A 22,304-nucleotide genomic window follows, 5' to 3' on the forward strand; every position below is an offset into this window, starting at 1 on the left:
GTGTTTCAAAAGTGCCCTGTGAAAAGGAAGCTTCATCTCTGTGAGTTGAATGCACACATCACAAAGGAATTTCTGAGAATGCTTCTGTCTAGATTTTATGTGAAGATATTTCCATTTGCAGCGTAGGCCTCAAAGCGCTCTAAACAACCACTTGCAGATTCTACGAAAAGAGTGTTTCAAAACTGCTCCATCAAAAGCAATGTTCAACTCTGTGAGTTTAATGCACACATCACAGAGAAGTTTCTGATAATGCTTCCGTCTAGTTTCTATGTGAAGATATTTCGTTTTCCAGCATAGGCCTCAAATCTCCCCAAGAATCCACTTGCAGATTCTTCTAAAACAGTGTTACAAAAATGCTCTATAAATAGGAAGGATCAACTCTGTGAGTTCAATGCACACATCCCAGAGAAATTTCTGAGAACGCTTCCGTCTAGTTTTTATGTGAAGGTATTTCCATTTCCAGCATGGGCCTCGAGGCTCTCCGAATAACCACTCGCAGATTCTACAAAAAGAGTGCTTCAAAACTGCTCTACCAAAAGGACTCTTCAACTCTGTGAGTTGAATGCACACACACAAAGAAGTTTCTGAGAATGCCTATGTGTAGTTTTCATTTGATGATATTTGCTTTTCCGCCAGAGGCCGCAATCACTCCAAATATCCACTTGTAGTTCCCACAAAAACAGTGTTTCAAAAGTGCCCTGTGAAAAGGAAGCTTCATCTCTGTGAGTTGAATGCACACATCACAAAGTAATTTCTGAGAATGCTTCTGTCTAGTTTTTATGTGAAGATATTTCCATTTGCAGCGTAGGCCTCAAAGCGCTCTAAATAACCACTTGCAGATTCTACGAAAAGAGTGTTTCAAAACTGCTGCATCAAAAGCAATGTTCAACTCTGTGAGTTTAATGCACACATCACAGAGAAGTTTCTGATAATGCTTCCGTCTAGTTTCTATGTGAAGATTTTTCGTTTTCCAGCATAGGCCTCAAATCTCCCCAAGAATCCACTTGCAGATTCTACTAAAACAGTGTTACAAAAATGCTCTATCAATAGGAAGGATCAACTCTGTGAGTTCAATGCACACATCCCAGAGAAATTTCTGAGAACGCTTCCGTCTAGTTTTTAGGTGAAGGTATTTCCATTTCCAGCATGGGCCTCGAAGCTCTCCGAATAACCACTCGCAGATTCTACAAAAAGAGTGTTTCCAAACTGCTCTGTGAAAAGGAAGGTTCAACTCTGTGAGTTGAAAGCAGACGTCACAAAGGAGTTTCTGGGACTTCTTCTATCTAGTTTTGAAGTGAGGATATTTCCTTTTCCAGAATATGCCCCAAATCGCTCCAAATATCCACTTGGAGATTCAACAAAGACAGTGATTTGAAACTGCGCAATCAAAAAGAGGGTTCAACTCCGTGAGTTGAATGCAAACATCACAACGAAGTTTCTGAGAATGCTTCTGTCTAGTTTTTACCTGAAGATATTTCCTTTTCCAGTACAGGCCTCAAAACTCTCCAAATAACCAATTGCAGAATCCACAAAGTGTGTTTGAAAACTGCTCTATCAAAAGGAAGGTTCAACTCTGCGAGTTGAATGCCGGCATCACAGAGAAGCTTCTGAGAATGCTTCCGTCTCCTTTCTATGGGAAGACATTTCCTTTTCCAGCATAGTCCTCAAAGTTCTCCACATATCCACTTGCAGATTATACTTAAAGACTATTATATAACTGCTCTATGAAGAGGAAGGTTCAACTCCGGAAGTTCAAGGCACACATCAGAAAGAAGTTTCTGAGAATGCCTCTGTCTAGTTTTCAAGTGAAGATATTACCTTTTCCTGCATATGCCTCAAAATACTGCAAATATCCACTAGCAGATTCTACAAAATGATTGTTTTAAAACTGCCAAACCAAAAGGATGTTTCAACTCTGTGAGTTGAATGCACACATCCCAGAGAAGTCTTTGAGAATGCTTCTGTCTAGTTTCTATGTGAAGATACTTTCTTTGCCAGCCTAGGACTCAAAGCGCTCCAGATATTCACTTGCAGATTCTACAGAAAGAGTGTCTCAAAACTTCTCTATCAAAAGAAAGATTCAGCTCTGTGAATTGAATGCACACTTCACAGAGAAGTTTCTGGGAATGCTTCTGTCTAGTTTTTATGTGAAGATATTTCACTTTCCAGCATAGGTCTCAAAGCGCTCTAAGTAGCCACTTGCAGATTCTACAAAAAGAGTGTTTCAGAACTGCTCGGTTAAAGGGAACATTCAACTCTGTGAGTGGAATGTACTCATCACACAGAAGTTTCTGAGAATGCTTCTGGCTAGTTTTCTCTGAAGATATTTCCTTTTACTCATAGGCCTCGAAGCGCTCCAAATAACCACTTGCAGATTCTACAAAAAGAGTGTTTCAAAACTGTTGTAGCAAAAGGAAGGTCGAACCCTGTGAGTTGAATGCACACATCACAAAGAAGTTTCTGAGAATGCGTCTGTCTAGTTTCTATGTGAGGATATTTCCTTTTCCAGTATAGGCCTCAAAGCACTCCAAATTCCGAAATGCAGATGCCACAAAACGAGCGTTTCAAAACTGCTGTATCAAAAGGCACGTGCAACCCTGTGAGTTGAATGCACACATCACAGAGAAGTTTCTGATAATGCTTCCGTCTAATTTTTATGTGAAGATATTTCGTTTTCCAGCATAGGCCTCAAAGCGCCCCAAATATCCACTTGCAGATTATACTGAAAGAGTGTTACAAAAATGCTGTATGAAAAGGCAGGCTCAACTCTGTGAGTTGAATGCACACATCGCAGAGACTTTTCTGAGAATGCTTCTGTCCAGTTTTTATGTGAAGATATTTCCTTTTCCAGCATGGGCCTCAAAGCTCTCCGAATAACCACTCGCAGATTCTACAAAAAGAGTGCTTCAAAACTGCTCTACCAAAAGGACTCTTCAACTCTGTGAGTTGAATGCACACACACAAAGAAGTTTCTGAGAATGCCTATGTGTAGTTTTCATTGGATGATATTTGCTTTTCCGCCAGAGGCCGCAATCACTCCAAATATCCACTTGTAGTTCCCACAAAAAGAGTGTTTCAAAAGTGCCCTGTGAAAAGGAAGCTTCATCTCTGTGAGTTGAATGCACACATCACAAAGGAATTTCTGAGAATGCTTCTGTCTAGTTTTTATGTGAAGATATTTCCATTTGCAGCGTAGGCCTCAAAGCGCTCTAAACAACCACTTGCAGATTCTACGAAAAGAGTGTTTCAAAACTGCTCCATCAAAAGCAATGTTCAACTCTGTGAGTTTAATGCACACATCACAGAGAAGTTTCTGATAATGCTTCCGTCTAGTTTCTATGTGAAGATATTTCGTTTTCCAGCATAGGCCTCAAATCTCCCCAACAATCCACTTGCAGATTCTACTAAAACAGTGTTACAAAAATGCTCTATCAATAGGAAGGATCAACTCTGTGAGTTCAATGCACACATCCCAGAGAAATTTCTGAGAACGCTTCCGTCTAGTTTTTAGGTGAAGGTATTTCCATTTCCAGCATGGGCCTCGAAGCTCTCCGAATAACCACTCGCAGATTCTACAAAAAGAGTGTTTCCAAACTGCTCTGTGAAAAGGAAGGTTCAACTCTGTGAGTTGAAAGCAGACGTCACAAAGGAGTTTCTGGGACTTCTTCTATCTAGTTTTGAAGTGAGGATATTTCCTTTTCCAGAATATGCCCCAAATCGCTCCATATATCCACTTGGAGATTCAACAAAGACAGTGATTTGAAACTGCGCAATCAAAAAGAGGGTTCAACTCCGTGAGTTGAATGCAAACATCACAACGAAGTTTCTGAGAATGCTTCTGTCTAGTTTTTACCTGAAGATATTTCCTTTTCCAGTACAGGCCTCAAAACTCTCCAAATAACCAATTGCAGAATCCACAAAGTGTGTTTGAAAACTGCTCTATCACAAGGAAGGTTCAAATCTGCGATTTGAATGCCGGCATCACAGAGAAGCTTCTGAGAATGCTTCCGTCTCCTTTCTATGGGAAGACATTTCCTTTTCCAGCATAGTCCTCAAAGTTCTCCACATATCCACTTGCAGATTATACTTAAAGACTATTATATAACTGCTCTATGAAGAGGAAGGTTCAACTCCGGAAGTTCAAGGCACACATCCGAAAGAAGTTTCTGAGAATGCCTCTGTCTAGTTTTCAAGTGAAGATATTACCTGTTCCTGCATATGCCTCAAAATACTGCAAATATCCACTAGCAGATTCTACAAAATGATTGTTTTAAAACTGCCAAATCAAAAGGATGTTTCAACTCTGTGAGTTGAAGGCACACATCACAGAGAAGTCTTTGAGAATGCTTCTGTCTAGTTTCTATGTGAAGATACTTTCTTTGCCAGCCTAGGACTCAAAGCGCTCCAGATATTCACTTGCAGATTCTACAGAAAGAGTGTCTCAAAACTTCTCTATCAAAAGAAAGATTCAGCTCTGTGAATTGAATGCACACATCACAGAGAAGTTTCTGGGAATGCTTCTGTCTAGTTTTTATGTGAAGATATTTCACTTTCCAGCATAGGTCTCAAAGCGCTCTAAGTAGCCACTTGCAGATTCTACAAAAAGAGTGTTTCAGAACTGCTCGGTGAATGGGAACGTTCAACTCTGTGAGTGGAATGTACTCATCACACAGAAGTTTCTGAGAATGCTTCTGGCTAGTTTTCTCTGAAGATATTTCCTTTTACTCATAGGCCTCGAAGCGCTCCAAATAACCACTTGCAGATTCTACAAAAAGAGTGTTTCAAAACTGTTGTAGCAAAAGGAAGGTCGAACCCTGTGAGTTGAATGCACACATCACAAAGAAGTTTCTGAGAATGCTTCTGTCTAGTTTCTATGTGAGGATATTTCCTTTTCCAGTATAGGCCTCAAAGCACTCCAAATTCCGAAATGCAGATGCCACAAAACGAGCGTTTGAAAAGGGCTGTATCAAAAGGCACGTTCAACCCTGTGAGTTGAATGCGCACATCACAGAGAAGTTTCTGATAATGCTTCAGTCTAATTTTTATGTGAAGATATTTCGTTTTCCAGCATAGGCCTCAAAGCGCCCCAAATATCCACTTGCAGATTATACTGAAAGAGTGTTACAAAAATGCTGTATGAAAAGGCAGGCTCAACTCTGTGAGTTGAATGCACACATCGCAGAGACTTTTCTGAGAATGCTTCTGTCCAGTTTTTATGTGAAGATATTTCCTTTTCCAGCATGGGCCTCAAAGCTCTCCGAATAACCACTCGCAGATTCTACAAAAAGAGTGCTTCAAAACTGCTCTACCAAAAGGACTCTTCAACTCTGTGAGTTGAATGCACACACACAAAGAAGTTTCTGAGAATGCCTATGTGTAGTTTTCATTGGATGATATTTGCTTTTCCGCCAGAGGCCGCAATCACTCCAAATATCCACTTGTAGTTCCCACAAAAACAGTGTTTCAAAAGTGCCCTGTGAAAAGGAAGCTTCATCTCTGTGAGTTGAATGCACACATCACAAAGAATTTCTGAGAATGCTTCTGTCTAGTTTTTATGTGAAGATATTTCCATTTGCAGCGTAGGCCTCAAAGCGCTCTAAACAACCACTTGCAGATTCTACGAAAAGAGTGTTTCAAAACTGCTCCATCAAAAGCAATGTTCACCTCTGTGAGTTTAATGCACACATCACAGAGAAGTTTCTGATAATGCTTCCGTCTAGTTTCTATGTGAAGATATTTCGTTTTCCAGCATAGGCCTCAAATCTCCCCAAGAATCCACTTGCAGATTCTACTAAAACAGTGTTACAAAAATGCTCTATCAATAGGAAGGATCAACTCTGTGAGTTCAATGCACACATCCCAGAGAAATTTCTGAGAACGCTTCCGTCTAGTTTTTAGGTGAAGGTATTTCCATTTCCAGCATGGGCCTCGAAGCTCTCCGAATAACCACTCGCAGATTCTACAAAAAGAGTGTTTCCAAACTGCTCTGTGAAAAGGAAGGTTCAACTCTGTGAGTTGAAAGCAGACGTCACAAAGGAGTTTCTGGGACTTCTTCTATCTAGTTTTGAAGTGAGGATATTTCCTTTTCCAGAATATGCCCCAAATCGCTCCAAATATCCACTTGGAGATTCAACAAAGACAGTGATTTGAAACTGCGCAATCAAAAAGAGGGTTCAACTCCGTGAGTTGAATGCAAACATCACAACGAAGTTTCTGAGAATGCTTCTGTCTAGTTTTTAGCTGAAGATATTTCCTTTTCCAGTACAGGCCTCAAAACTCTCCAAATAACCAATTGCAGAATCCACAAAGTGTGTTTGAAAACTGCTCTATCACAAGGAAGGTTCAAATCTGCGATTTGAATGCCGGCATCACAGAGAAGCTTCTGAGAATGCTTCCGTCTCCTTTCTATGGGAAGACATTTCCTTTTCCAGCATAGTCCTCAAAGTTCTCCACATATCCACTTGCAGATTATACTTAAAGACTATTATATAACTGCTCTATGAAGAGGAAGGTTCAACTCCGGAAGTTCAAGGCACACATCCGAAAGAAGTTTCTGAGAATGCCTCTGTCTAGTTTTCAAGTGAAGATATTACCTTTTCCTGCATATGCCTCAAAATACTGCAAATATCCACTAGCAGATTCTACAAAATGATTGTTTTAAAACTGCCAAATCAAAAGGATGTTTCAACTCTGTGAGTTGAAGGCACACATCACAGAGAAGTCTTTGAGAATGCTTCTGTCTAGTTTCTATGTGAAGATACTTTCTTTGCCAGCCTAGGACTCAAAGCGCTCCAGATATTCACTTGCAGATTCTACAGAAAGAGTGTCTCAAAACTTCTCTATCAAAAGAAAGATTCAGCTCTGTGAATTAAATGCACACTTCACAGAGAAGTTTCTGGGAATGCTTCTGTCTAGTTTTTATGTGAAGATATTTCACTTTCCAGCATAGGTCTCAAAGCGCTCTAAGTAGCCACTTGCAGATTCTACAAAAAGAGTGTTTCAGAACTGCTCGGTGAAAGGGAACGTTCAACTCTGTGAGTGGAATGTACTCATCACACAGAAGTTTCTGAGAATGCTTCTGGCTAGTTTTCTCTGAAGATATTTCCTTTTACTCATAGGCCTCGAAGCGCTCCAAATAACCACTTGCAGATTCTACAAAAAGAGTGTTTCAAAACTGTTGTAGCAAAAGGAAGGTCGAACCCTGTGAGTTGAATGCACACATCACAAAGAAGTTTCTGAGAATGCTTCTGTCTAGTTTCTATGTGAGGATATTTCCTTTTCCAGTATAGGCCTCAAAGCACTCCAAATTCCGAAATGCAGATGCCACAAAACGAGCGTTTGAAAACTGCTGTATCAAAAGGCACGTTCAACCCTGTGAGTTGAATGCGCACATCACAGAGAAGTTTCTGATAATGCTTCCGTCTAATTTTTATGTGAAGATATTTCGTTTTCCAGCATAGGCCTCAAAGCGCCCCAAATATCCACTTGCAGATTATACTGAAAGAGTGTTACAAAAATGCTGTATGAAAAGGCAGGCTCAACTCTGTGAGTTGAATGCACACATCGCAGAGACTTTTCTGAGAATGCTTCTCTCCAGTTTTTATGTGAAGATATTTCCTTTTCTAGCATGGGCCTCAAAGCTCTCCGAATAACCACTCGCAGATTCTACAAAAAGAGTGCTTCAAAACTGCTCTACCAAAAGGACTCTTCAACTCTGTGAGTTGAATGCACACACACAAAGAAGTTTCTGAGAATGCCTATGTGTAGTTTTCATTGGATGATATTTGCTTTTCCGCCAGAGGCCGCAATCACTCCAAATATCCACTTGTAGTTCCCACAAAAACAGTGTTTCAAAAGTGCCCTGTGAAAAGGAAGCTTCATCTCTGTGAGTTGAATGCACACATCACAAAGGAATTTCTGAGAATGCTTCTGTCTAGTTTTTATGTGAAGATATTTCCATTTGCAGCATAGGCCTCAAAGCGCTCTAAACAACCCCTTGCAGATTCTACGAAAAGAGTGTTTCAAAACTGCTCCATCAAAAGCAATGTTCAACTCTGTGAGTTTAATGCACACATCACAGAGAAGTTTCTGATAATGCTTCCGTCTAGTTTCTATGTGAAGATATTTCGTTTTCCAGCATAGGCCTCAAATCTCCCCAAGAATCCACTTGTAGATTCTACTAAAACAGTGTTACAAAAATGCTCTATCAATAGGAAGGATCAACTCTGTGAGTTCAATGCACACATCACAGAGAAATTTCTGAGAACGCTTCCGTCTAGTTTTTATGTGAAGGTATTTCCATTTCCAGCATGGGCCTCGAAGCTCTCCGAATAACCACTCGCAGATTCTACAAAAAGAGTGTTTCCAAACTGCTCTGTGAAAAGGAAGGTTCAACTCTGTGTGTTGAAAGCAGACGTCACAAAGGAGTTTCTGGGACTTCTTCTATCTAGTTTTCAAGTGAGGATATTTCCTTTTCCAGAATATGCCCCAAATCGCTCCAAATATCCACTTGGAGATTCAACAAAGACAGTGATTTGAAACTGCGCAATCAAGAAGAGGGTTCAACTCCGTGAGTTGAATGCAAACATCACAACGAAGTTTCTGAGAATGCTTCTGTCTAGTTTTTACCTGAAGATATTTCCTTTTCCAGTACAGGCCTCAAAACTCTCCAAATAACCAATTGCACAATCCACAAAGTGTGTTTGAAAACTGCTCTATCAAAAGGAAGGTTCAACTCTGTGAGTTGAATGCCGGCATCACAGAGAAGCTTCTGAGAATGCTTCCGTCTCCTTTCTATGGGAAGACATTTCCTTTTCCAGCATAGTCCTCAAAGTTCTCCACATATCCACTTGCAGATTATACTTAAAGACTATTATATAACTGCTCTATGAAGAGGAAGGTTCAACTCCGGAAGTTCAAGGCACACATCAGAAAGAAGTTTCTGAGAATGCCTCTGTCTAGTTTTCAAGTGAAGATATTACCTTTTCCTGCATATGCCTCAAAATACTGCAAATATCCACTAGCAGATTCTACAAAATGATTGTTTTAAAACTGCCAAATCAAAAGGATGTTTCAACTCTGTGAGTTGAAGGCACACATCACAGAGAAGTCTTTGAGAATGCTTCTGTCTAGTTTCTATGTGAAGATACTTTCTTTGCCAGCCTAGGACTCAAAGCGCTCCAGATATTCACTTGCAGATTCTACAGAAAGAGTGTCTCAAAACTTCTCTATCAAAAGAAAGATTCAGCTCTGTGAATTAAATGCACACTTCACTGAGAAGTTTCTGGGAATGCTTCTGTCTAGTTTTATGTGAAGATATTTCACTTTCCAGCATAGGTCTCAAAGCGCTCTAAGTAGCCACTTGCAGATTCTACAAAAAGAGTGTTTCAGAACTGCTCGGTGAAAGGGAACGTTCAACTCTGTGAGTGGAATGTACTCATCACACAGAAGTTTCTGAGAATGCTTCTGGCTAGTTTTCTCTGAAGATATTTCCTTTTACTCATAGGCCTCGAAGCGCTCCAAATAACCACTTGCAGATTCTACAAAAAGAGTGTTTCAAAACTGTTGTACCAAAAGGAAGGTCGAACCCTGTGAGTTGAATGCACACATCACAAAGAAGTTTCTGAGAATGCTTCTGTCTAGTTTCTATGTGAGGATATTTCCTTTTCCAGTATAGGCCTCAAAGCACTCCAAATTCCGTAATGCAGATGCCACAAAACGAGCGTTTGAAAACTGCTGTATCAAAAGGCACGTTCAACCCTATGAGTTGAATGCGCACATCACAGAGAAGTTTCTGATAATGCTTCCGTCTAATTTTTATGTGAAGATATTTCGTTTTCCAGCATAGGCCTCAAAGCGCCCCAAATATCCACTTGCAGATTATACTGAAAGAGTGTTACAAAAATGCTGTATGAAAAGGCAGGCTCAACTCTGTGAGTTGAATGCACACATCACAGAGACTTTTCTGAGAATGCTTCTGTCCAGTTTTTATGTGAAGATATTTCCTTTTCTAGCATGGGCCTCAAAGCTCTCCGAATAACCACTCGCAGATTCTACAAAAAGAGTGCTTCAAAACTGCTCTACCAAAAGGACTCTTCAACTCTGTGAGTTGAATGCACACACACAAAGAAGTTTCTGAGAATGCCTATGTGTAGTTTTCATTGGATGATATTTGCTTTTCCGCCAGAGGCCGCAATCACACCAAATATCCACTTGTAGTTCCCACAAAAAGAGTGTTTCAAAAGTGCCCTGTGAAAAGGAAGCTTCATCTCTGTGAGTTGAATGCACACATCACAAAGGAATTTCCGAGAATGCTTCTGTCTAGTTTTTATGTGAAGATATTTCCATTTGCAGCGTAGGCCTCAAAGCCCTCTAAACAACCACATGCAGATTCTACGAAAAGAGTGTTTCAAAACTGCTCCATCAAAAGCAATGTTCAACTCTGTGAGTTTAATGCACACATCACAGAGAAGTTTCTGATAATGCTTCCGTCTAGTTTCTATGTGAAGATATTTCGTTTTCCAGCATAGGCCTCAAATCTCCCCAAGAATCCACTTGCAGATTCTTCTAAAACAGTGTTACAAAAACGCTCTATCAATAGGAAGGATCAACTCTGTGAGTTCAATGCACACATCCCAGAGAAATTTCTGAGAACGCTTCCGTCTAGTTTTTATGTGAAGGTATTTCCATTTCCAGCATGGGCCTCGAGGCTCTCCGAATAAACACTCGCAGATTCTACAAAAAGAGTGCTTCAAAACTGCTCTACCAAAAGGACTCTTCAACTCTGTGAGTTGAATGCACACACACAAAGAAGTTTCTGAGAATGCCTATGTGTAGTTTTCATTTGATGATATTTGCTTTTCCGCCAGAGGCCGCAATCACTCCAAATATCCACTTGTAGTTCCCACAAAAACAGTGTTTCAAAAGTGCCCTGTGAAAAGGAAGCTTCATCTCTGTGAGTTGAATGCACACATCACAAAGGAATTTCTGAGAATGCTTCTGTCTAGTTTTTATGTGAAGATATTTCCATTTGCAGCTTAGGCCTCAAAGCGCTCTAAATAACCACTTGCAGATTCTACGAAAAGAGTGTTTCAAAACTGCTGCATCAAAAGCAATGTTCAACTCTGTGAGTTTAATGCACACATCACAGAGAAGTTTCGGATAATGCTTCCGTCTAGTTTCTATGTGAAGATATTTCGTTTTCCAGCATAGGCCTCAAATCTCCCCAAGAATCCACTTGCAGATTCTACTAAAACAGTGTTACAAAAATGCTCTATCAATAGGAAGGATCAACTCTGTGAGTTCAATGCACACATCCCAGAGAAATTTCTGAGAACGCTTCCGTCTAGTTTTTATGTGAAGGTATTTCCATTTCCAGCATGGGCCTCGAGGCTCTCCGAATAACCACTCGCAGATTCTACAAAAAGAGTGTTTCCAAACTGCTCTGTGAAATGGAAGGTTCAACTCTGTGAGTTGAAAGCAGACGTCACAAAGGAGTTTCTGGGACTTCTTCTATCTAGTTTTCAAGTGAGGATATTTCCTTTTCCAGAATATGCCCCAAATCGCTCCAAATATCCACTTGGAGATTCAACAAAGACAGTGATTTGAAACTGCGCTATCAAAAAGAGGGTTCAACTCCGTGAGTTGAATGCAAACATCACAACGAAGTTTCTGAGAATGCTTCTGTCTAGTTTTTACCTGAAGATATTTCCTTTTCCAGTACAGGCCTCAAAACTCTCCAAATAACCAATTGCAGAATCCACAAAGTGTGTTTGAAAACTGCTCTATCAAAAGGAAGGTTCAACTCTGTGAGTTGAATGCCGGCATCACAGAGAAGCTTCTGAGAATGCTTCCGTCTCCTTTCTATGGGAAGACATTTCCTTTTCCAGCACAGTCCTCAAAGTTCTCCACATATCCACTTGCAGATTATACTTAAAGACTATTATATAACTGCTCTATGAAGAGGAAGGTTCAACTCCGGAAGTTCAAGGCACACATGAGAAAGAAGTTTCTGAGAATGCCTCTGTCTAGTTTTCAAGTGAAGATATTACCTTTTCCTGCATATGCCTCAAAATACTGCAAATATCCACTAGCAGATTCTACAAAATGATTGTTTTAAAACTGCCAAATCAAAAGGATGTTTCAACTCTGTGAGTTGAATGCACACATCCCAGAGAAGTCTTTGAGAATGCTTCTGTCTAGTTTCTATGTGAAGATACTTTCTTTTCCAGCCTAGGACTCAAAGCGCTCCAGATATTCACTTGCAGATTCTACAGAAAGAGTGTCTCAAAACTTCTCTATCAAAAGAAAGATTCAGCTCTGTGAATTGAATGCACACTTCACAGAGAAGTTTCTGGGAATGCTTCTGTCTAGTTTTTATGTGAAGATATTTCACTTTCCAGCATAGGTCTCAAAGCGCTCTAAGTAGCCACTTGCAGATCCTACAAAAAGAGTGTTTCAGAACTGCTCTGTGAAAGGGAACGTTCAACTCTGTGAGTGGAATGTACTCATCACACAGAAGTTTCTGAGAATGCTTCTGGCTAGTTTTCTCTGAAGATATTTCCTTTTACTCATAGGCCTCGAAGCGCTCCAAATAACCACTTGCAGATACTACAAAAAGAGTGTTTCAAAACTGTTGTAGCAAAAGGAAGGTCGAACCCTGTGAGTTGAATGCACACATCACAAAGAAGTTTCTGAGAATGCTTCTGTCTAGTTTCTATGTGAGGATATTTCCTTTTCCAGTATAGGCCTCAAAGCACTCCAAATTCCGAAATGCAGATGCCACAAAACGAGCGTTTGAAAACTGCTGTATCAAAAGGCACGTTCAACCCTGTGAGTTGAATGCGCACATCACAGAGAAGTTTCTGATAATGCTTCCGTCTAATTTTCATGTGAAGATGTTTCGTTTTCCAGCATAGGCCTCAAAGCGCCCCAAATATCCACTTGCAGATTATACTGAAAGAGTGTTACAAAAATGCTGTATGAAAAGGCAGGCTCAACTCTGTGAGTTGAATGCACACATCGCAGAGACTTTTCTGAGAATGCTTCTGTCCAGTTTTTATGTGAAGATATTTCCTTTTCCAGCATGGGCCTCAAAGCTCTCCGAATAACCACTCGCAGATTCTACAAAAAGAGTGCTTCAAAACTGCTCTACCAAAAGGACTCTTCAACTCTGTGAGTTGAATGCACACACACAAAGAAGTTTCTGAGAATGCCTATGTGTAGTTTTCATTGGATGATATTTGCTTTTCCGCCAGAGGCCGCAATCACTCCAAATATCCACTTGTAGTTCCCACAAAAAGAGTGTTTCAAAAGTGCCCTGTGAAAAGGAAGCTTCATCTCTGTGAGTTGAATGCACACATCACAAAGGAATTTCTGAGAATGCTTCTGTCTAGTTTTTATGTGAAGATATTTCCATTTGCAGCGTAGGCCTCAAAGCGCTCTAAACAACCACTTGCAGATTCTACGAAAAGAGTGTTTCAAAACTGCTCCATCAAAAGCAATGTTCACCTCTGTGAGTTTAATGCACACATCACAGAGAAGTTTCTGATAATGCTTCCGTCTAGTTTCTATGTGAAGATATTTCGTTTTCCAGCATAGGCCTCAAATCTCCCCAAGAATCCACTTGCAGATTCTACTAAAACAGTGTTACAAAAATGCTCTATCAATAGGAAGGATCAACTCTGTGAGTTCAATGTACACATCCCAGAGAAATTTCTGAGAACGCTTCCGTCTAGTTTTTAGGTGAAGGTATTTCCATTTCCAGCATGGGCCTCAAAGCTCTCCGAATAACCACTCGCAGATTCTACAAAAAGAGTGTTTCCAAACTGCTCTGTGAAAAGGAAGGTTCAACTCTGTGAGTTGAAAGCAGACGTCACAAAGGAGTTTCTGGGACTTCTTCTATCTAGTTTTGAAGTGAGGATATTTCCTTTTCCAGAATATGCCCCAAATCGCTCCAAATATCCACTTGGAGATTCAACAAAGACAGTGATTTGAAACTGCGCAATCAAAAAGAGGGTTCAACTCCGTGAGTTGAATGCAAACATCACAACGAAGTTTCTGAGAATGCTTCTGTCTAGTTTTTACCTGAAGATATTTCCTTTTCCAGTACAGGCCTCAAAACTCTCCAAATAACCAATTGCAGAATCCACAAAGTGTGTTTGAAAACTGCTCTATCACAAGGAAGGTTCAAATCTGCGATTTGAATGCCGGCATCACAGAGAAGCTTCTGAGAATGCTTCCGTCTCCTTTCTATGGGAAGACATTTCCTTTTCCAGCATAGTCCTCAAAGTTCTCCACATATCCACTTGCAGATTATACTTAAAGACTATTATATAACTGCTCTATGAAGAGGAAGGTTCAACTCCGGAAGTTCAAGGCACACATCCGAAAGAAGTTTCTGAGAATGCCTCTGTCTAGTTTTCAAGTGAAGATATTACCTTTTCCTGCGTATGCCTCAAAATACTGCAAATATCCACTAGCAGATTCTACAAAATGATTGTTTTAAAACTGCCAAATCAAAAGGATGTTTCAACTCTGTGATTTGAATGCACACATCACAGAGAAGTCTTTGAGAATGCTTCTGTCTAGTTTCTATGTGAAGATACTTTTTTTTCCAGCCTAGGACTCAAAGCGCTCCAGATATTCACTTGCAGATTCTACAGAAAGAGTGTCTCAAAACTTCTCTATCAAAAGAAAGATTCAGCTCTGTGAATTGAATGCACACTTCACAGAGAAGTTTCTGGGAATGCTTCTGTCAAGTTTTTATGTGAAGATATTTCACTTTCCAGCATAGGTCTCAAAGCGCTCTAAGTAGCCACTTGCAGATTCTACAAAAAGAGTGTTTCAGAACTGCTCTGTGAAAGGGAACGTTCAACTCTGTGAGTGGAATGTACTCATCACACAGAAGTTTCTGAGAATGCTTCTGGCTAGTTTTCTCTGAAGATATTTCCTTTTACTCATAGGCCTCGAAGCGCTCCAAATAACCACTTGCAGATTCTACAAAAAGAGTGTTTCAAAATTGTTGTAGCAAAAGGAAGGTCGAACCCTGTGAGTTGAATGCACACATCACAAAGAAGTTTCTGAGAATGCTTCTGTCTAGTTTCTATGTGAGGATATTTCCTTTTCCAGTATAGGCCTCAAAGCACTCCAAATTCCGAAATGCAGATGCCACAAAACGAGCGTTTGAAAACTGCTGTATCAAAAGGCACGTTCAACCCTGTGAGTTGAATGCGCACATCACAGAGAAGTTTCTGATAATGCTTCCGTCTAATTTTTATGTGAAGATATTTCGTTTTCCAGCATAGGCCTCAAAGCGCCCCAAATATCCACTTGCAGATTATACTGAAAGAGTGTTACAAAAATGCTGTATGAAAAGGCAGGCTCAACTCTGTGAGTTGAATGCACACATCGCAGAGACTTTTCTGAGAATGCTTCTGTCCAGTTTTTATGTGAAGATATTTCCTTTTCCAGCATGGGCCTCAAAGCTCTCCGAATAACCACTCGCAGATTCTACAAAAAGAGTGCTTCAAAACTGCTCTACCAAAAGGACTCTTCAACTCTGTGAGTTGAATGCACACACACAAAGAAGTTTCTGAGAATGCCTATGTGTAGTTTTCATTTGATGATATTTGCTTTTCCGCCAGAGGCCGCAATCACTCTAAATATCCACTTGTAGTTCCCACAAAAAGAGTGTTTCAAAAGTGCCCTGTGAAAAGGAAGCTTCATCTCTGTGAGTTGAATGCACACATCACAAAGGAATTTCTGAGAATGCTTCTGTCTAGTTTTTATGTGAAGATATTTCCATTTGCAGCGTAGGCCTCAAAGCGCTCTAAACAACCACTTGCAGATTCTACGAAAAGAGTGTTTCAAAACTGCTCCATCAAAAGCAATGTTCAACTCTGTGAGTTTAATGCACACATCACAGAGAAGTTTCTGATAATGCTTCCGTCTAGTTTCTATGTGAAGATATTTCGTTTTCCAGCATAGGCCTCAAATCTCCCCAACAATCCACTTGCAGATTCTACTAAAACAGTGTTACAAAAATGCTCTATAAATAGGAAGGATCAACTCTGTGAGTTCAATGCACACATCCCAGAGAAATTTCTGAGAACGCTTCCGTCTAGTTTTTAGGTGAAGGTATTTCCATTTCCAGCATGGGCCTCGAAGCTCTCCGAATAACCACTCGCAGATTCTACAAAAAGAGTGCTTCAAAACTGCTCTACCAAAAGGACTCTTCAACTCTGTGAGTTGAATGCACACACACAAAGAAGTTTCTGAGAATGCCTATGTGTAGTTTTCATTTGATGATATTTGCTTTTCCGCCAGAGGCCGCAATCACTCCAAATATCCACTTGTAGTTCCCACAAAAACAGTGTTTCAAAAGTGCCCTGTGAAAAGGAAGCTTCATCTCTGTGAGTTGAATGCACACATCACAAAGGAATTTCTGAGAATGCTTCTGTCTAGTTTTTATGTGAAGATATTTCCATTTGCAGCGTAGGCCTCAAAGCGCTCTAAACAACCACTTGCAGATTCTACGAAAAGAGTGTTTCAAAACTGCTCCATCAAAAGCAATGTTCAACTCTGTGAGTTTAATGCACACATCACAGAGAAGTTTCTGATAATCCTTCCGTCTAGTTTCTATGTGAAGATATTTCGTTTTCCAGCATAGGCCTCAAATCTCCCCAACAATCCACTTGCAGATTCTACTAAAACAGTTTTACAAAAATGCTCTATCAATAGGAAGGATCAACTCTGTGAGTTCAATGCACACATCCCAGAGAAATTTCTGAGAACGCTTCCGTCTAGTTTTTAGGTGAAGGTATTTCCATTTCCAGCATGGCCCTCGAAGCTCTCCGAATAACCACTTGCAGATTCTACAAAAAGAGTGTTTCCAAACTGCTCTGTGAAAAGGAAGGTTCAACTCTGTGAGTTGAAAGCAGACGTCACAAAGGAGTTTCTGGGACTTCTTCTATCTAGTTTTCAAGTGAGGATATTTCCTTTTCCAGAATATGCCCCAAATCGCTCCAAATATCCACTTGGAGATTCAACAAAGACAGTGATTTGAAACTGCGCAATCAAAAAGAGGGTTCAACTCCGTGAGTTGAATGCAAACATCACAACGAAGTTTCTGAGAATGCTTCTGTCTAGTTTTTACCTGAAGATATTTCCTTTTCCAGTACAGGCCTCAAAACTCTCCAAATAACCAATTGCAGAATCCACAAAGTGTGTTTGAAAACTGCTCTATCACAAGGAAGGTTCAAATCTGCGATTTGAATGCCGGCATCACAGAGAAGCTTCTGAGAATGCTTCCGTCTCCTTTCTATGGGAAGACATTTCCTTTTCCAGCATAGTCCTCAAAGTTCTCCACATATCCACTTGCAGATTATACTTAAAGACTATTATATAACTGCTCTATGAAGAGGAAGGTTCAACTCCGGAAGTTCAAGGCACACATGAGGAAGAAGTTTCTGAGAATGCCTCTGTCTAGTTTTCAAGTGAAGATATTACCTTTTCCTGCATATGCCTCAAAATACTGCAAATATCCACTAGCAGATTTTACAAAATGATTGTTTTAAAACTGCCAAACCAAAAGGATGTTTCAACTCTGTGAGTTGAATGCACAAATCCCAGAGAAGTCTTTGAGAATGCTTCTGTCTAGTTTCTATGTGAAGATACTTTCTTTTCCAGCCTAGGACTCAAAGCGCTCCAGATATTCACTTGCAGATTCTACAGAAAGAGTGTCTCAAAACTTCTCTATCAAAAGAAAGATTCAGCTCTGTGAATTGAATGCACACTTCACAGAGAAGTTTCTGGGAATGCTTCTGTCTAGTTTTTATGTGAAGATATTTCACTTTCCAGCATAGGTCTCAAATCGCTCTAAGTAGCCACTTGCAGATTCTACAAAAAGAGTGTTTCAGAACTGCTCGGTGAAAGGGAACGTTCAACTCTGTGAGTGGAATGTACTCATCACACAGAAGTTTCTGAGAATGCTTCTGGCTAGTTTTCTCTGAAGATATTTCCTTTTACTCATAGGCCTCGAAGCGCTCCAAATAACCACTTGCAGATTCTACAAAAAGAGTGTTTCAAAACTGTTGTAGCAAAAGGAAGGTTGAACCCTGTGAGTTGAATGCACACATCACAAAGAAGTTTCTGAGAATGCTTCTGTCTAGTTTCTATGTGAGGATATTTCCTTTTCCAGTATAGGCCTCAAAGCACTCCAAATTCCGAAATGCAGATGCCACAAAACGAGCGTTTCAAAACTGCTGTATCAAAAGGCACGTTCAACCCTGTGAGTTGAATGCGCACATCACAGAGAAGTTTCTGATAATGCTTCCATCTAATTTTTATGTGAAGATATTTCGTTTTCCAGCATAGGCCTCAAAGCGCCCCAAATATCCACTTGCAGATTATACTGAAAGAGTGTTACAAAAATGCTGTATGAAAAGGCAGGCTCAACTCTGTGAGTTGAATGCACACATCGCAGAGACTTTTCTGAGAATGCTTCTGTCCAGTTTTTATGTGAAGATATTTCCTTTTCCAGCATGGGCCTCAAAGCTCTCCGAATAACCACTCGCAGATTCTACAAAAAGAGTGCTTCAAAACTGCTCTACCAAAAGGACTCTTCAACTCTGTGAGTTGAATGCACACACACAAAGAAGTTTCTGAGAATGCCTATGTGTAGTTTTCATTGGATGATATTTGCTTTTCCGCCAGAGGCCGCAATCACTCCAAATATCCACTTGTAGTTCCCACAAAAACAGTGTTTCAAAAGTGCCCTGTGAAAAGGAAGCTTCATCTCTGTGAGTTGAATGCACACATCACAAAGAATTTCTGAGAATGCTTCTGTCTAGTTTTTATGTGAAGATATTTCCATTTGCAGCGTAGGCCTCAAAGCGCTCTAAACAACCACTTGCAGATTCTACGAAAAGAGTGTTTCAAAACTGCTCCATCAAAAGCAATGTTCACCTCTGTGAGTTTAATGCACACATCACAGAGAAGTTTCTGATAATGCTTCCGTCTAGTTTCTATGTGAAGATATTTCGTTTTCCAGCATAGGCCTCAAATCTCCCCAAGAATCCACTTGCAGATTCTACTAAAACAGTGTTACAAAAATGCTCTATCAATAGGAAGGATCAACTCTGTGAGTTCAATGCACACATCCCAGAGAAATTTCTGAGAACGCTTCCGTCTAGTTTTTAGGTGAAGGTATTTCCATTTCCAGCATGGGCCTCGAAGCTCTCCGAATAACCACTCGCAGATTCTACAAAAAGAGTGTTTCCAAACTGCTCTGTGAAAAGGAAGGTTCAACTCTGTGAGTTGAAAGCAGACGTCACAAAGGAGTTTCTGGGACTTCTTCTATCTAGTTTTGAAGTGAGGATATTTCCTTTTCCAGAATATGCCCCAAATCGCTCCAAATATCCACTTGGAGATTCAACAAAGACAGTGATTTGAAACTGCGCAATCAAAAAGAGGGTTCAACTCCGTGAGTTGAATGCAAACATCACAACGAAGTTTCTGAGAATGCTTCTGTCTAGTTTTTAGCTGAAGATATTTCCTTTTCCAGTACAGGCCTCAAAACTCTCCAAATAACCAATTGCAGAATCCACAAAGTGTGTTTGAAAACTGCTCTATCACAAGGAAGGTTCAAATCTGCGATTTGAATGCCGGCATCACAGAGAAGCTTCTGAGAATGCTTCCGTCTCCTTTCTATGGGAAGACATTTCCTTTTCCAGCATAGTCCTCAAAGTTCTCCACATATCCACTTGCAGATTATACTTAAAGACTATTATATAACTGCTCTATGAAGAGGAAGGTTCAACTCCGGAAGTTCAAGGCACACATCCGAAAGAAGTTTCTGAGAATGCCTCTGTCTAGTTTTCAAGTGAAGATATTACCTTTTCCTGCATATGCCTCAAAATACTGCAAATATCCACTAGCAGATTCTACAAAATGATTGTTTTAAAACTGCCAAATCAAAAGGATGTTTCAACTCTGTGAGTTGAAGGCACACATCACAGAGAAGTCTTTGAGAATGCTTCTGTCTAGTTTCTATGTGAAGATACTTTCTTTGCCAGCCTAGGACTCAAAGCGCTCCAGATATTCACTTGCAGATTCTACAGAAAGAGTGTCTCAAAACTTCTCTATCAAAAGAAAGATTCAGCTCTGTGAATTAAATGCACACTTCACAGAGAAGTTTCTGGGAATGCTTCTGTCTAGTTTTTATGTGAAGATATTTCACTTTCCAGCATAGGTCTCAAAGCGCTCTAAGTAGCCACTTGCAGATTCTACAAAAAGAGTGTTTCAGAACTGCTCGGTGAAAGGGAACGTTCAACTCTGTGAGTGGAATGTACTCATCACACAGAAGTTTCTGAGAATGCTTCTGGCTAGTTTTCTCTGAAGATATTTCCTTTTACTCATAGGCCTCGAAGCGCTCCAAATAACCACTTGCAGATTCTACAAAAAGAGTGTTTCAAAACTGTTGTAGCAAAAGGAAGGTCGAACCCTGTGAGTTGAATGCACACATCACAAAGAAGTTTCTGAGAATGCTTCTGTCTAGTTTCTATGTGAGGATATTTCCTTTTCCAGTATAGGCCTCAAAGCACTCCAAATTCCGAAATGCAGATGCCACAAAACGAGCGTTTGAAAACTGCTGTATCAAAAGGCACGTTCAACCCTGTGAGTTGAATGCGCACATCACAGAGAAGTTTCTGATAATGCTTCCGTCTAATTTTTATGTGAAGATATTTCGTTTTCCAGCATAGGCCTCAAAGCGCCCCAAATATCCACTTGCAGATTATACTGAAAGAGTGTTACAAAAATGCTGTATGAAAAGGCAGGCTCAACACTGTGAGTTGAATGCACACATCGCAGAGACTTTTCTGAGAATGCTTCTCTCCAGTTTTTATGTGAAGATATTTCCTTTTCTAGCATGGGCCTCAAAGCTCTCCGAATAACCACTCGCAGATTCTACAAAAAGAGTGCTTCAAAACTGCTCTACCAAAAGGACTCTTCAACTCTGTGAGTTGAATGCACACACACAAAGAAGTTTCTGAGAATGCCTATGTGTAGTTTTCATTGGATGATATTTGCTTTTCCGCCAGAGGCCGCAATCACTCCAAATATCCACTTGTAGTTCCCACAAAAACAGTGTTTCAAAAGTGCCCTGTGAAAAGGAAGCTTCATCTCTGTGAGTTGAATGCACACATCACAAAGGAATTTCTGAGAATGCTTCTGTCTAGTTTTTATGTGAAGATATTTCCATTTGCAGCATAGGCCTCAAAGCGCTCTAAACAACCCCTTGCAGATTCTACGAAAAGAGTGTTTCAAAACTGCTCCATCAAAAGCAATGTTCAACTCTGTGAGTTTAATGCACACATCACAGAGAAGTTTCTGATAATGCTTCCGTCTAGTTTCTATGTGAAGATATTTCGTTTTCCAGCATAGGCCTCAAATCTCCCCAACAATCCACTTGTAGATTCTACTAAAACAGTGTTACAAAAATGCTCTATCAATAGGAAGGATCAACTCTGTGAGTTCAATGCACACATCACAGAGAAATTTCTGAGAACGCTTCCGTCTAGTTTTTATGTGAAGGTATTTCCATTTCCAGCATGGGCCTCGAAGCTCTCCGAATAACCACTCGCAGATTCTACAAAAAGAGTGTTTCCAAACTGCTCTGTGAAAAGGAAGGTTCAACTCTGTGTGTTGAAAGCAGACGTCACAAAGGAGTTTCTGGGACTTCTTCTATCTAGTTTTCAAGTGAGGATATTTCCTTTTCCAGAATATGCCCCAAATCGCTCCAAATATCCACTTGGAGATTCAACAAAGACAGTGATTTGAAACTGCGCAATCAAGAAGAGGGTTCAACTCCGTGAGTTGAATGCAAACATCACAACGAAGTTTCTGAGAATGCTTCTGTCTAGTTTTTACCTGAAGATATTTCCTTTTCCAGTACAGGCCTCAAAACTCTCCAAATAACCAATTGCACAATCCACAAAGTGTGTTTGAAAACTGCTCTATCAAAAGGAAGGTTCAACTCTGTGAGTTGAATGCCGGCATCACAGAGAAGCTTCTGAGAATGCTTCCGTCTCCTTTCTATGGGAAGACATTTCCTTTTCCAGCATAGTCCTCAAAGTTCTCCACATATCCACTTGCAGATTATACTTAAAGACTATTATATAACTGCTCTATGAAGAGGAAGGTTCAACTCCGGAAGTTCAAGGCACACATCAGAAAGAAGTTTCTGAGAATGCCTCTGTCTAGTTTTCAAGTGAAGATATTACCTTTTCCTGCATATGCCTCAA

This window comes from Pongo pygmaeus, chromosome 18 (genome assembly GCF_028885625.2).
Source record: "Pongo pygmaeus isolate AG05252 chromosome 18, NHGRI_mPonPyg2-v2.0_pri, whole genome shotgun sequence".
In the NCBI taxonomy this organism is placed as follows: Eukaryota; Metazoa; Chordata; class Mammalia; order Primates; family Hominidae; genus Pongo; species Pongo pygmaeus.